The sequence below is a fragment of the Ambystoma mexicanum genome, chromosome 8, assembly GCF_040938575.1.
Source record: "Ambystoma mexicanum isolate Mex_15411 chromosome 8, UKY_AmexF1_1, whole genome shotgun sequence".
Lineage (NCBI taxonomy): Eukaryota > Metazoa > Chordata > Amphibia > Caudata > Ambystomatidae > Ambystoma > Ambystoma mexicanum.
In genome coordinates this window covers 1020980895-1020994325 of record NC_090929.1, presented here as the reverse complement: position 1 = coordinate 1020994325, position 13431 = coordinate 1020980895, and the positions used below count along the sequence as shown (strand labels likewise).

The 13431-nt window shown below is 49.9% G+C and overlaps 1 protein-coding gene across 2 annotated transcripts in view; it reads right to left on the bottom strand.

The window, feature by feature from the left end:
* Positions 1-13431, bottom strand: part of VCL (vinculin) — a 751821-nt gene that overhangs the window by 301932 nt on the left and 436458 nt on the right. The gene's annotated exons all lie outside the window — the stretch shown is intronic.

Below are 13431 nucleotides of genomic sequence, written 5' to 3'. Positions count from 1 at the left end.
TACGCAACAGCTAACTTCAACGAATATTGGGTGGGTTACAGTAATGGAGCAATCCATAAGATGCAGATGTATCCCTATATGAGTGACAAGCACATACTGCATGGCATACCCCTGCAACTTGGAAACAAGACAAGCATGCATAATTGTGCAAAATGCTTAATCTGATGATAAAAGTTTTCCAAGATTTCCCAATTCTTGGGCTAAGCAGTTGCTAATTTTTAAAAAGGGTAAGAGACGGAGTCCCTTGGGCTATCATCCAAGTTCCCTTTAAGATTGTTCTTTTAAAATATTTGGGAAATCCCTTTTGAAAATGATATACTATTGGACATATCACAATGATGTCCAGGCCTCTGTTCATTTGGGTATTATGAAAGGGGTTTGTACCCAATACCAACCGCTTCATTTATATTTAATTGCCAAGTCACTTTTCATTAAACATGAAAATGTATGTCAAGTTCATGCATCTGTCAACAGCGTTTTATTCAAGAAATGATATGATGTGGCATTTATAACGCGCCTGTACACAAGTGTTTCTAGGCGCGACAAGACAAGGAGGGGGGACACAAGGGAGGAGAAAATAATGATCTTACTAGGCCTTGTGCCATTCAGATCGCGCAAGTGTGGGGAAGGGGAGAAGTGCCAGGTGGGGAGGAGAAGGGGCCAGGGCAGTTAACTCACAAGTGCAGCCAGCGGGTGGCTCATGGTGCAGAGAGATGGGACTGTAGGGTTGCAGATAGACCCTTAAAGTGCTGGGGAGCCCGGAGGCAGTGCAAGGGCAACTGGGCATGCAGGAGCCTGGGCCCCCGAGTTCAGAGGGTGACCAGGTGACCAGTGAGCGGAGAGGTCAGGTGCATCAGCAGGGGAGAGGAAGAGAGAAAGCAGAAGCGAAAAGGAAGGTGTGGAGTTGCTTCCAGAACTGGGTCATTATGCTCAAGTTTAAGAGAGGCAGGGAGGCTGTTCCAGAGGGAAGCCCCAACTGAGGAGATAGATTGGCCCCCAACTCTCTGCCTGGAGAAGCGTCTGACCCTCGTAGAGTTGGAGGTGGATGAGCCCAGATCGAGAAGGAAGATGTTTTGGAAGAGAAAGTTTGAGGTAGAGCGGTCCCAGGCCCCAGAAAGCCTTGTGGATAATGCAAAGGGTCTTGAGGTTGATTCTAGCAGCCACGGGCAGCCAGTGAAGTGATTTCAGAGCTGGAGAGATACGATCCCTGGGCTGGAGGCCAAGGACAAGTCTTGCAGTCCTGTTCTGGATACGTTGTAAAGGTCAAAGAGTAGAGGCAGGAATATTAAGAAAGAGGCTGTTGCTATAGTCCATCCTAGAGAGGACCAGAGCTCTGGAGACAGTGAGCATCTGGGGGAAAGTGAGAAAAGGAATAATCCCTCTGAGGAGGTGCAGCTGATAGTTTGACTTCTTAGAGACGTCAGATGAGGAGAGAAGGAGGGTGGAGTCGAAGATCACACCAAAGTTCTTAACCTCACAGGAAGGAGCAGGAAGAGAGCACAGAGTGGGTGGCCAGAGAGTGAGGAAAGGAGGAAGCGGGTGTCCCAATGAGGAGGATCTCAGTCTTACTGGCATTAAGGCAGAGATCATTGGCGGCACACCAATCCTGAATTGCAGCAATACAGTCTGGTATGAGAGAAGCAGAGATGACTGAGGGGAGCCTGAAATAGAGCAGAGTGTCATCCGCATAACATTGAAAATTGGAGCAGAAACTAGTGATGCAGTGGGCAACATGTGCCAGGTAGTGGTTGAAGAGCCAGGGAGAGAGGTTAGACCCCTGGGGAACACAACAAGTAGAGAGCAAATAGAAGAGAGGAAAGACCCCAGTTGGACCCGAGAGGGTCGGTTGGTGAGAAAGGAGGTCTGCCAGGCCTACTGATCAGTAATACCAAAGTTGTCCTAGAGAAGATTGAGCAGGATGGCAAGGTTGACCGTTTCAAAAGCAGAGGATAAATCAATTAGAATGAGGACAGAAGGGAGACTACTAGAGTCAGATTGGAGAGCAAGTCTTCACGGGTGTTCAGGAGAGCAGTTTGTGTTTCTGGTAGCTCTGAAGCCAGACTCGTGGTCAAGGAGGCAACCAACAGATTCAGTATGTAGATTAAGCTGGGAGATGGCCAGCTGTTTGAAGAGTTTGCCCAGGTAAGGCGTGATGGAGATCGGGCGATAGTTAGCCGGAGAGGAAGGATCAGCTAAGGACTTCTTTAGAAGGGGCGCACAAGAGAGTTCTTATGGGGAAGTTCCAGTGGCAAAGGAGCGATTGCAGAAATCGGCCAAGGCTTGAGCAAGGGTGTCTATCTGGTCATTGAAAGTTCTGGATGAGTAGGGGAGAACCTGCTTTGATGACTTTCAGAGATCGGACTGGTCTAGAAACATCGTCGGGGGTGAACAGGGGAAAGGAGGAGCAAGGAGGAAGAGCGACTGCCTCAGACAGGCCAGTAGTGGTAGAGGAGAAGGAAGAGGTAGCGGGGGAGGTAGAGGAAGACGGGTGGACAGGATGTCCTGAGTTTTAGTAGTGAAAGAAGAGGCCAAGACCGTGCAGTGGGCCTGTGAGGGAACATGAGAGCTAGAGCCGGCAGCACGATTGGCCAGCTCCTTGCAGATTTTGAAAAGTTCGGCCAAGTTGTTGGATGCCACGGAGACACGGGCTTGGATGTAGGCTCTCTTCTTAGAGAGGACAGTAAGTTTATACAGCGTTTGGAACAAGCAGCAGGCCAGTTTGCCATAGGGAGCCCCCGAGGTCCTCCACTTCCTCTGCAACAACCTTCCTTGAAGTCAATATATCCACAACTGCAACCTCCGTCCAACGTGAATACCCATCTACCATTACCAACAAAAACCTGTTCACTTGCCCTGATCCCTCATAAGGACTCAGAATATCAATTCTTAATTCCATCTACGGTCCCGTTGGCACAGGAAGGGGATTGAATGGTAGTTTGTTGGTTACCATCACGGTTTGCAAAAGGTGCACACAGTCAATATCTTCTCCACTTGTGTGTCCATTGCCGCCCACCAATTTCTCACACTTGCCTTTGTTTTGGTTATAGTAACTCTGGGATGACCTTCATGTGCCAATTGGACAATCTGTCCTCTTACTTTTGCAGGAGGTATCACCTTAGACCCTCCTCCCCCTCATAAAACTCCCTTTTTCAACAGATAACTCTTCCTTAACCATAAAATACCCCTTTTTCCTCCAATTTGTCCTTCTCTGGCAACCCGTTGATAATCCATTCCTCCACATTATTCAGCAGTTCATCTACTTCACAATTATTTTCCCACTCATCTCTTCTGAATGCTTCCACAATTCCACACTCCTATTCCTCTACTTCTTGCACTACCCGCCGGTAATGGCATCCTAGACAAAATCTGCTAAACAATTTTTCCTTCTTGGCTAATACTCCACCTCACAATATTGCATTTCATTAACCTCAGTCCTAACCTGGCAATCCTTGGAGTTGCCTTTGAAATTCCTCACACCATCATAACTTCTAACGGTTTATGATCCGACCACAAATTCCTCTCCCCAAACATATTGCCTAAAATATTCTGTGCCCCAAAAAGCTAAAAAAAAAAAAAAGTCCTTTTTATAACTGAAAATGTTTTGCTATCAGTCACTGCTCTTGATGCAAACATTATTCTTTGTCCATCTCCATCTTTCTGAGATAGCACCTCACCCAAGCCCTTATATATTGCAGCAACTGCAATGATAGTTTTCCTTCTAGCAACAAAACATCCGAACAGTGCTTCTATTATGCTTCTCCATCTCTTAAGCCTGTTCGTGGTTCTCCACCCACTCAAATTGAGCAGTTCTTTTTTAATGAGTTCTACTAAAGGCAAAGTCATTTCTGCAATCTCCGAAAATTAATCTATTGTAATACTCTGCCAAACCCAGAAAGAAAATGCAATTCCTCTTTATTACCGGGACAAGGAGCTTCCTCTATTGTCTTCACAGCTTTCATCCTCAGTCTATATCCACCCATAGGCAAGGTGTGACCCAAATAATCAACCTCTGGCATGCCAAATTTGCATTTATTATGCTCCACAGCAAGTCTCTTTTCTTCTAAATCCTTCAACACCATCCCACAGTGTTTCATTAAGCTATTGTGCTGCTAGGCCATAAATTAGAATATCACCCCAGAACACTTGCAGTCCAGGCATCTCCCCAAACATGTGCAACATTACCCGTTGAAATATGGCTGCCGGTGATACCATACCAAACTGCATCCTCACATAACAATACATGCTGAATGGAATTCTAAACGTGGTGTACTTTTTGGACTATCAATGTAACTGGATTTGATGATATGCCACAGACAAATTGTGGAAAATGGATCAGCGTTAGCTATTAAATTCAACATTTCAGATATCGCCACCAACAGATATTTTTACCACACTTGCCTTATTTGACTGTCAGATCCATACAAATTCTTCCCTTACCATTCGGTTTATTAGCTACAACTATTGGAAAAATCCATTCTGATGCTTCTACCTCTAAGTCAATTACGTTTTTTCCTTATCATCTCTTAACGCTATGGGTATATGTCTCACAGCATGCGACATAGGCTTGACACTCTCCTTGAGTTCCATCTTCTGATAATATCCCTTAGGTTTCCCTATTTCAACTTTAAATAAACTAGGAAACAATATTTTTTTCATTCCTTTCACATATTCTCCGATTTCATTTTCAATCACCACAATTGACACTGGTTACTCAATCCCAGGATTCAATGACTTTTTTTTAAACTTTATTTGACAACACACAGAAGAACAGAGATGGACGCAGAGCGACATCAAATTACACTTTACAAAATGGAAACTTTACAGTACAGTGTTAAGATTTCGTGCAGATCACAAGGGTTGAATTATAGAGGGTGTATTGTAATCAGGAATAAAGGAGACAATTCACAGGACGGCATTATTGAGGGGACCGGGAAGGGAGGGAGGATTCAGAATCTGAGTTTGAGGTCAAGGCAGACATGTAGCTATGGAACTGACGCCAGATGTCCCTTGGCCTCGAGTGGGGATGTTGCAAGGCACCCCAGGCCTCCTCGGTATCATGCACCCAGGTGACTGTCCTGAGCCACTGTGTGTACGTGGGCGCTCTAGGACGAAGCCAGCACATCAGTATGCAACGTACAGCCAGCACCATGCAGAGACCCGCTAACTTCTTAGAGTCACGTCTCAGCTGGGGAAAGTTGTGGAAGAGACAGCGCATTGGGGAAGGGTCTATAGTGTGCTCTAGTATGTCAGACCGTGTGGAGCATATTTCGGTCCAGTACTGAGTCAGGTGTGGGCAATGCCAGATCATATGAATGTAGGAAGCTTTGTCGGCGCCACATCTGGGGCAGCTGGGAGAGAATTCGTGGAACATATGGTGCAGTCTAGTTGGCGTGTGGTGATATCTGTGCAACACTTTAAATTGTAGTAATTTAAACCTAGAGTTATAGGACACATCCTGGGTACGAGCACACATTCGGGACCAGCGTTCATTGGTAATCTCGACCCCGAGATCCTCCTTCCATTCAAGTCTTAGTTTGGTAAAGGTGGTGACAGCTCTAGTCTGTAGCAGGCTGTAAAGTCTTGACACCTTCCCTATGAAGGAGTCGAAGGAGCAGAGTTCTGCAATTATGGGATCGTCAGGTGGCAGTGTGGGGAAGTTGTGGTATCTAGTGTTAAGATTCTTCCGAAGAGAGGAGTATTGTAGCCATGCTGAGGGCTTCCGCCTGAGGGAAAGAGAGGGAGGTATGTCCACTCAAGAAAGTTGCCCTGTTCATAGGCATCGCAGTGTGTCAGGAAGCCTGCCACAGCCCAGCAACATCAGGGAAGAAATTCCAGAGAGGGAGGTCCCTGTGGAATGGTTGAGGTGTAGCAACCATTGACCAGATCTTGGTGAGTGCCAAGGTTGTACTAACAACGGGTCTGCTGAATCGGGGTCAGGTGGGACGGGTTTGTGGATGAGGAAACCAATCGCTCGTTCGCTAACCGTTAGTTTCTCCAGCCGGACATGAGGAGGGGGATCTATGGTGTTGAACCAATGGGAAGCAAATTGGGATTGGGCTACCACCCAGTACCTGATAAAGTCGGGGGCGCCAAACCCACCTAACTCTTTAACCTTGGGGGGGGGGGGGGAAGAGTGTGATCTTAGTTTGAGGTGGACTGCTCTGGAGTACCAAAGAAAGGTGTTGGTTATGCGGCATAGCGACTTGAAGAATTCATCGCCTGGCCATAAAGGAAGGTTGGTGAATCGGTAGAGGAGTTGAGGTAGCACTGCCATTTTAAGTATTCTGATTCTACCTGCTAAGGAAATGGGGAGTCTAGTCCAGCAAGCAGTTTTAGTGGCCAGGTTTGTGAGGTAATTCTGGTACTTGTCGACGTGCAACTTCTCAGTGTGCCGGGAAACTGCCACCCCCAGGTAAGTGATGTTGGATTGAGACCAAGTGAATCCGCTTCGATCAGAAGGTGGTTGCGTGGAGTCTGTGAGCGGAAATAAGATCGACTTAGAACAGTTTACCTCCAACCCAGGTATGTGTCCACATCGGGCTACATCGTTCAGAATTGGGACAAGATTGGTTTCTGGGGAGCGGATGTAAAGTAGGGCATCAACCGCGTATAATGAGACAATATCGGCCTGGCCCGCTGTGTGCAAGCCTCTGTGGGAGTGTGACTGGCGCATCATGTCCGCAAAGGGTTCCATGGCTATGGCGAATATTAGCGGGGAAAAAGGGCATCCCTGTTGTGTCCCTCTGGCTATATGGAAGGGGGTGGAGCACCTGTCCTCAGTGCGGTCCCTGGCTGATGGGCCGGTGTAAAGGAGCCTGACCCAGGTTCGAAAGTTGGGGCCAAACTTGCATTTTTCAAGGACACGCCACAAATATTCCCATGACACTGAGTCGAATGCCTTCTGCATGTCTAAGCCTGTGCCTTAGGATTGATGCTACTAATCACATTGAAGAGTCTTCTTAGGTTCATGGATGTGGACCTAGCTGGGACAAATCCCGCCTGGTCAGGGTGAATAATGTGGGGCACAAATGAAGCCAGTCGGTTGGCCAGTAGTTTGGCGTATATTTTTACGTCGCAGTTAATTAGCGAGAGGGGCCGGTATGAGCCACATTGGGTGGGGGGGTTTGCGGGTTTGAGAAGGACTTATCATTGCCTCTCGGCGAGAGGGGGGACAAGGGAGTATGACTTTCGCATGCCTCCTCCTATAGGGCCAGTATATGCAGAACCAGGTGAGATTTATAATATTTATAAAAGTCCATGGGGAGGCCATCCGGCCCAGGGGCTTTTCCCCGACGCCAGTGACTCAATGGCTTCTGTGAGTTCTTCGGCAGTGAAGGGTCTCGCCAGGGAGATGATGGCATCAGTGTACAGGACCGAGAGGGAGGCTTTCCAGATCTGCGTCGATTTCCGAGATATGGGGGCCGTCGACTTTCGAATACAGGGAGATATAAAATGATAGAAATTCTGAGTTGATGTCTTGTGGTGAGGTAGCTAGTGTACCATCGGACCTTTCTATTGCTGGTATGTTGGGGGCTCCAAATTCACGACGTATCAATCTGGCTAGCAAGCGGCCTGGCCCTCTCCTTCCCCATAATTCCTCACCGACTGAGGGCCATCCAGGAACTTCCCTCGTTCTGCAAGGCCGCGGAACCTGTCCAGCTCTGATCCCAGTGATGCTAGTGTGTCGGGGGAGTGATCCTGGGCATATAGGGTCTCTAGGTTAGCTAGGGACGATTCGCTATCCGCGATATTCACCCGGATACCTTTCAGGATGCTGCTCCCTTTGGAAATGGCGATACCCCTAGTATAAGCTTCAAAGGATTCCCAGAGGGTGGCTTGTGATGGTACTGAGTCTGTGTTGATCTCAAAGAATTCTTCAATGGAAGAATCGAGTTCGGCGGTGAAGGCCTGGTCAAGGAGGGCATGGGGCCTCATTCTCCATTATCTCGTTTTGTCATAGTGTTGGCCCCAGTTCAATGAGATAATCACTGGAGAATGATCTGATAGCGTTCTAGGGAGGATAGCCAGATGGGACAGGGACCTGATCAATATGTCTGATAAGAGCCATCTGTCTATTCTAGAATGTGAGTCGTGGACTGAGGAATAGTAGGAGTATGTGCGCGAGTCAGGGTACATAAGGTGCCAAGCGTCCACCACAGCTAGTCGAGGGAGAATTGTGAGAATCGTGTGGGCTGCCCTGGAGAGTTGGCGAGGTCTGGAGCCCGATCTGTCCATGACATCTAATATCGTGTTGACGTTGCCACCCCATATGATCGGGACCAGGGGGTAACTTTCCAGGACAGAGGCCAGGTGCAGGTAGAATTCGGGGTCATCAATATTCGGGCCATATATATTCAAGATGGCTACCTCCTGATTTTGCAGATTGCCGATAAGGAGTATATATCTCCCAAGCGGGTCTATCTGTGAATTGCGGCAAGAGAACTTGAGGTTCCTATGTATTAAAGTAAGGGCACCCCGACTGAGTGGAGCAATTAGTGTAGTACCGCTAGGGTCCCCACTGTTTAGCAAATCTTTCGCATTGTTCCGAGTGGGCGTGGGTCTCTTGTAGGCATAAGATTTTAACCCCTTAGCGCTCAGCATAGAGTTGTATCTGTCGCATCTTTTTGTGGTTACCCAGACCACTTACATTCCAGCTCATGAAAGTTAAGCTGCTATCCACCATTGGTGCGGGGGAGTTGTTTGAGTTTTTCTCCATGAGTTAGTAGTGGCCAATGCCATCTCGGCCTGGGCAGGTGTGTTACCCTATCTATGTGCCTGTAATGTACTACTGTGGTATGTGTGGCATCTCTGGTGGTTGTCAAGACTTTAACATAACATCCCACTCTCCCTCCCCCCCCCTTCCGACCTGGGTGGATTCACCACATTGCCAATATGGTCGCACCCCAGTGTCGCAGCATACGTGACATCTCCTGTGGTCGTCAAGTCTTTTTTAACATACCTCCCCTCCCTCCTCCCCCTCCCCCACATCCCTCCTCCAACCAGAGGAATGAAAACCCAACATAACCTCAACAACCACCAGGTCAATGGCATCTACGCCTGGGGGTCTGAGAGCTGGCCTGGCGATACTACTCCAGACTGGGAGTGTATAAGGATTTTAGTGTTCCTAAGCACAGTAAACCTGCGTGACCGATGAGGACCACGTAATAAAGGATCAGTAGAACAAACAAGAAACAAAACCGATTACAGATGTAACCTTGCGGAGCAAGCCGCAACCATGCACAAGACTATATAGAGGCCTGTTACTAGTGAAGGCCTAATTGGACACAACAGAGCAAAAACACAGTGAGACGACAATGGTGAGGAATTAGCCAGAGAAATGCTCATCAATAAATTTCGAAGCTTCTTCCGGTAACGTGAAAAAGAATGTTTGATTCAAATGTTCAATTCTAAGCTTTGCAGGAAATAGCATAGAGTATTTGACTCCCAAGTCTCAGTCTTTTTACAGCCATGAAGATTTTGCACTCCTGCTGCACAGCGACGGAAAAATCTGGGTAAAGAGGAATCCTTGCTGCCCCAAAGAGCAGCTCCCCCTTAGGCCCAGCAGCACTCAAGAGGGCATCGCGGTCCCGAAAGTTTAAGATTCTGGCTCTGATGGGACGTGGAGGAGCGCCCGGTCTGGGCTTCGCAGTTATGGTACGGTGGGCTCTTTCAACTGCGAATTGCGGAGAGAGTTTCGGCTTATCCAGGAGAGTTAGAACAATGCGTTCCACAAAGTCCTCCATGGGCTCATTGATATTGTCTTCGGGTAAGTTGTTACGTCTCGAGCGATATTCAAGATCGTCATTCTTCCTTTCGACTGCTAGCATCCGATTTGAGAGTGTGGAAACCGCAGCCCGCAAGGAGCCCAAGTCATCCGCAGCGACCCCCACCCTTGTTTCAATCTCGGCCACACGGCCGTCAGTCTTTTCAATATGAGCTTTTATGGAGGAGATGGTTCCATTCAGGTCGTCAAGTTTGGTATGTAATATGGCGAACCCCTCACGAATATACTCCAGCATCTTCTGCGAGTCATCATGTGCCAGAGAGGTTGAGGTGGTGGGTGTCTCCTCCAGGTTCTCGACCGCCAGTTTGGCTGGTGTTTTTGCAAACATATTGAGTGAACTCTGCTTTTTCCCTGCTCCAGCTCCTTTGGTCATGGTGTTAGTGCAGGAGGGGTTCAAGGAGTATTGGTATGCCTGGATGGACAAAGGTATTGGAGCTCTGGTTACCACTGTTGCTGAAGTGGGGTTATCTGAGAAGCCAATTGTACGGGTCTGTCTTTAAGCTGAGCTGTGTGGGACCCTGCTGGTCTGGCTATGATCTTGACCCCTCTAGGGACCTGTGAGAGTGGCCAGCAGCTATTATCCCCTAGCTCTGACCCTCTACGGGTTCGTTCAGATGACGGCATCGCAATTCAGTAAATCTGCGCCTGTGGAAGTGGTGGCGGGGGATCACTTAGAGGATACACAGCGTAGAAGGCGTTTTACCAGTGTGTGGGGCGGCGGGGGGAGGGCAGCCGCATGCAGGATGGGTGCTGGTGATCAGTTCTGGACCCTATTAATGGTTAGGGTCCCAAGGAATGAAGAATGTATCTCAGCGCTGTATAAGGGTTATTGAGTTGTCCCAGCAGAGTTCATATCCCAGCCTCGTCAGCATATGGATGCGCCACTGGTTCTGGTGTACTAGCTTCATCAATTCCTTGTGGAGCCAGTAGCAGCGGGTGGGGGGGGGGGGGAGGGTCATTCAAAGGAGGGTACAGCCCACAATTGCCTATTTGGGGTGGTGTCTGGGGGGCCAGCCGCGTGCCGTCCAGGTGCCGGGGGTGTGGACAGGCCAGTGCCACAGACTGGGCCCAGGACACAATCGTTGTGCCCTGATTACTAGGGCAGGGGTGGGCTGCGTGTGAAGGGGGGGCCTAGCGCAGTGCCACCCGGGAAGGCCAGCCACAACTGTCCATATGAGCGAACGGGGAGGAGGGGGAGCTCCCAAGAGTTTGAGAGTCCAGTCTATGGCCATTGAAAAGGGCCCCGTAGAGTGTCCAAGTCGAGAGTTCCCCTCGGTATCCTGGATCAGGGTGACAGTCAACCTCTAGTCCCCTATTGAGCCCACAGGGGAGGAGGGAGATAAGTGAGCCCCCTGCGGCCACAGGGGCCCAGAGCCACAGCAATGCAGGCACGACCCACAGGGGCCCCACAACTCCCCCCGGGACTCTTACCGTATTTTTGTGGTCTTGTGGCATGGATCCGCGGAGGCGGGCAGCAGGGGGGCCAGGCGCCCAGTGCAACAGTGTGGGGCCAACGGGGGGGCTGCGATTCCTCCGCGATGTCTCCGCCCACGAAGTAAGGGAATCCGTGGTGTATGAGGATCATGTCTTTTTTTTCTTTTAAGGATTGGGGGGGGCTAACCCCCGGGGGACCCTCTCAGCAGCTCCTGGAGCCCCCAATCCAGCGCAGCACAGGGGGGGGGCTGTAGAGAGCACCCAGACAAAGGATGGCCGCTCGGCACCTTTCCGGGACCGAGTCGCCCCTGCCCCACGAAAGCCCAAGAGCGCCGCAGCGCACAGTAGATGGAGGAGGAGCAGGGGCGAGCCAGCGGAACACCGCGCCGGTCTCCTCTGCAGCGGTCTCTCTGCTCTCAGGGGATTTCCTGCCTGTAAGTCAGTAGGAGTGTGGCAAGGATGTTCCCACAGCGGCCACAGTGATTAACGAACAAGTTACTTACCTGTAACTGTTGTTCTCCAGCATGGGTCTGGCATGGATTCACATGCTCATGAATATTCCCCGTCGTCAGGCTGGGAATCCTTGGTAAAGAAAAAAAAAATCAGTATCAGTTTCGTTTCTGATCTGTCTTTCTTAGTAGTAACCAATCACTGGTCTCTGGGTCATACTGCCCCCAGCCAATGACTGCCCTCTCCCTAAGCCCCGCCCCTGGCAGCCATCCTCAGATTTGGTAGCACGTAAAGTGGCAGTATGACCAAGTGAAGAGCCGCAGAGGGGTAGGAGGGAGGGTTCGCATGTGAATCCATGCCAGACCCATGATGGAGAACAATAGTTACAGGTAAGTAACTTGTTCCTTCTCCAGCATGGGGTCTGGCATGGATTCACATGCTCATGAATATAAGAATAGATAGCAGTAAACACATGCACAACCACAGGAGGTGGCAAAGGCTCAATATTAAGCATCATATAAACTCAACATTAAGCAACTCTTAAATCCTCATCAGGCCCACCTTCAGGCAAACAGGTTGCGCAGCACTGCTTGGCCGAATCTGGACTCCCTGAAATCCCGGTCGACGCAGTAGAATCTTGTGAAGGTGTGTGCCAACCTCCACGTAGCAGCCCTGCAGATGTCCAGCAGGTGCACACCAGACAAGAACGCCGTGGTAGCAGCGATCGCTCTGGTCGAATGGGCTCTCGGACGGCCGGGCAACGGTCGGTTTGCCAACCGGTGACAGTGCATGATGCATCCGGAGAGCCATCTGGAAATGGAAGCCTTCGAGAGAGCCTTCCCTTGGTTCAGAGGTCCAAAGTTCACAACAGCTGTGACATCGTCCGAAAACTCTTTGTGCGGTCCACGCAGAACTTCAGCGTTCTAGCTACATCCAGCGAGTGCAAAGTCCTCGCAGCCGGCGACGAAGGCGACGGGAAGAAAACTGGTAACATCAAGGGCTCGTTGAGATGGAAGTCCGACGGCACCTTGGGCGTAAAGGAGGAGTGCGTCCTCAGCACCACCCTCGTCTCGTGAAAAGTCAAGTATGGAGGCTTGCATGATAGGGCCTGGAAATCTCCCACTCGTCGTGCGGAGGTGATGGCCACAAGAAATGCTGTCTTCCAAGACAGGAACTTCAACGGTGCCGAATGCAGAGGTTCGAATGGCAGCCCCATGAGCCTAGTCAGCACCACGTTGAGCTCCCACGCCGGGGCCTTCACCGGCGGGAACAACGGAATAGTCATTTCATAAATTCCTTCACCAGGCGATGAGACCACAGGGATGGCCGTCCTGTAGTTCTGGTGTATCGGGAAATCGCTGCCAGGTGTATCTTGATGGAAGCATGCGCTAGTCCCGCCTTGGCCAGCGACACTAGGTACGGTAGCACCTGAGGAGCCGTAATCCGTAGAGGGTTAATCTTCTGTGCATGGCACCAGACAGAGAACCTCTTCCACTTGTGTCTGTAGCACTTGAGAGTTGAGGACGCCCTGGCCTTTGCAAGAACCTCCTTGCAGTCCGCCGGGATATCGTACCCTCCAAACTCTAGTGCTGCAGGAGCCAGGCCTGCAAGTTCAGTGACTCCGGGTCGTGATGAAGGATGGTGCCTCCCTCTCTGGAGAGAAGATCTGCGTCCGTCGACAGTTTGACTGGTGGGGATGCTGACAAGTCCAGAAGGTCTGGGAACCAGATCTGTCTCTGCCACGCTGGTGCGACGAGGATCAT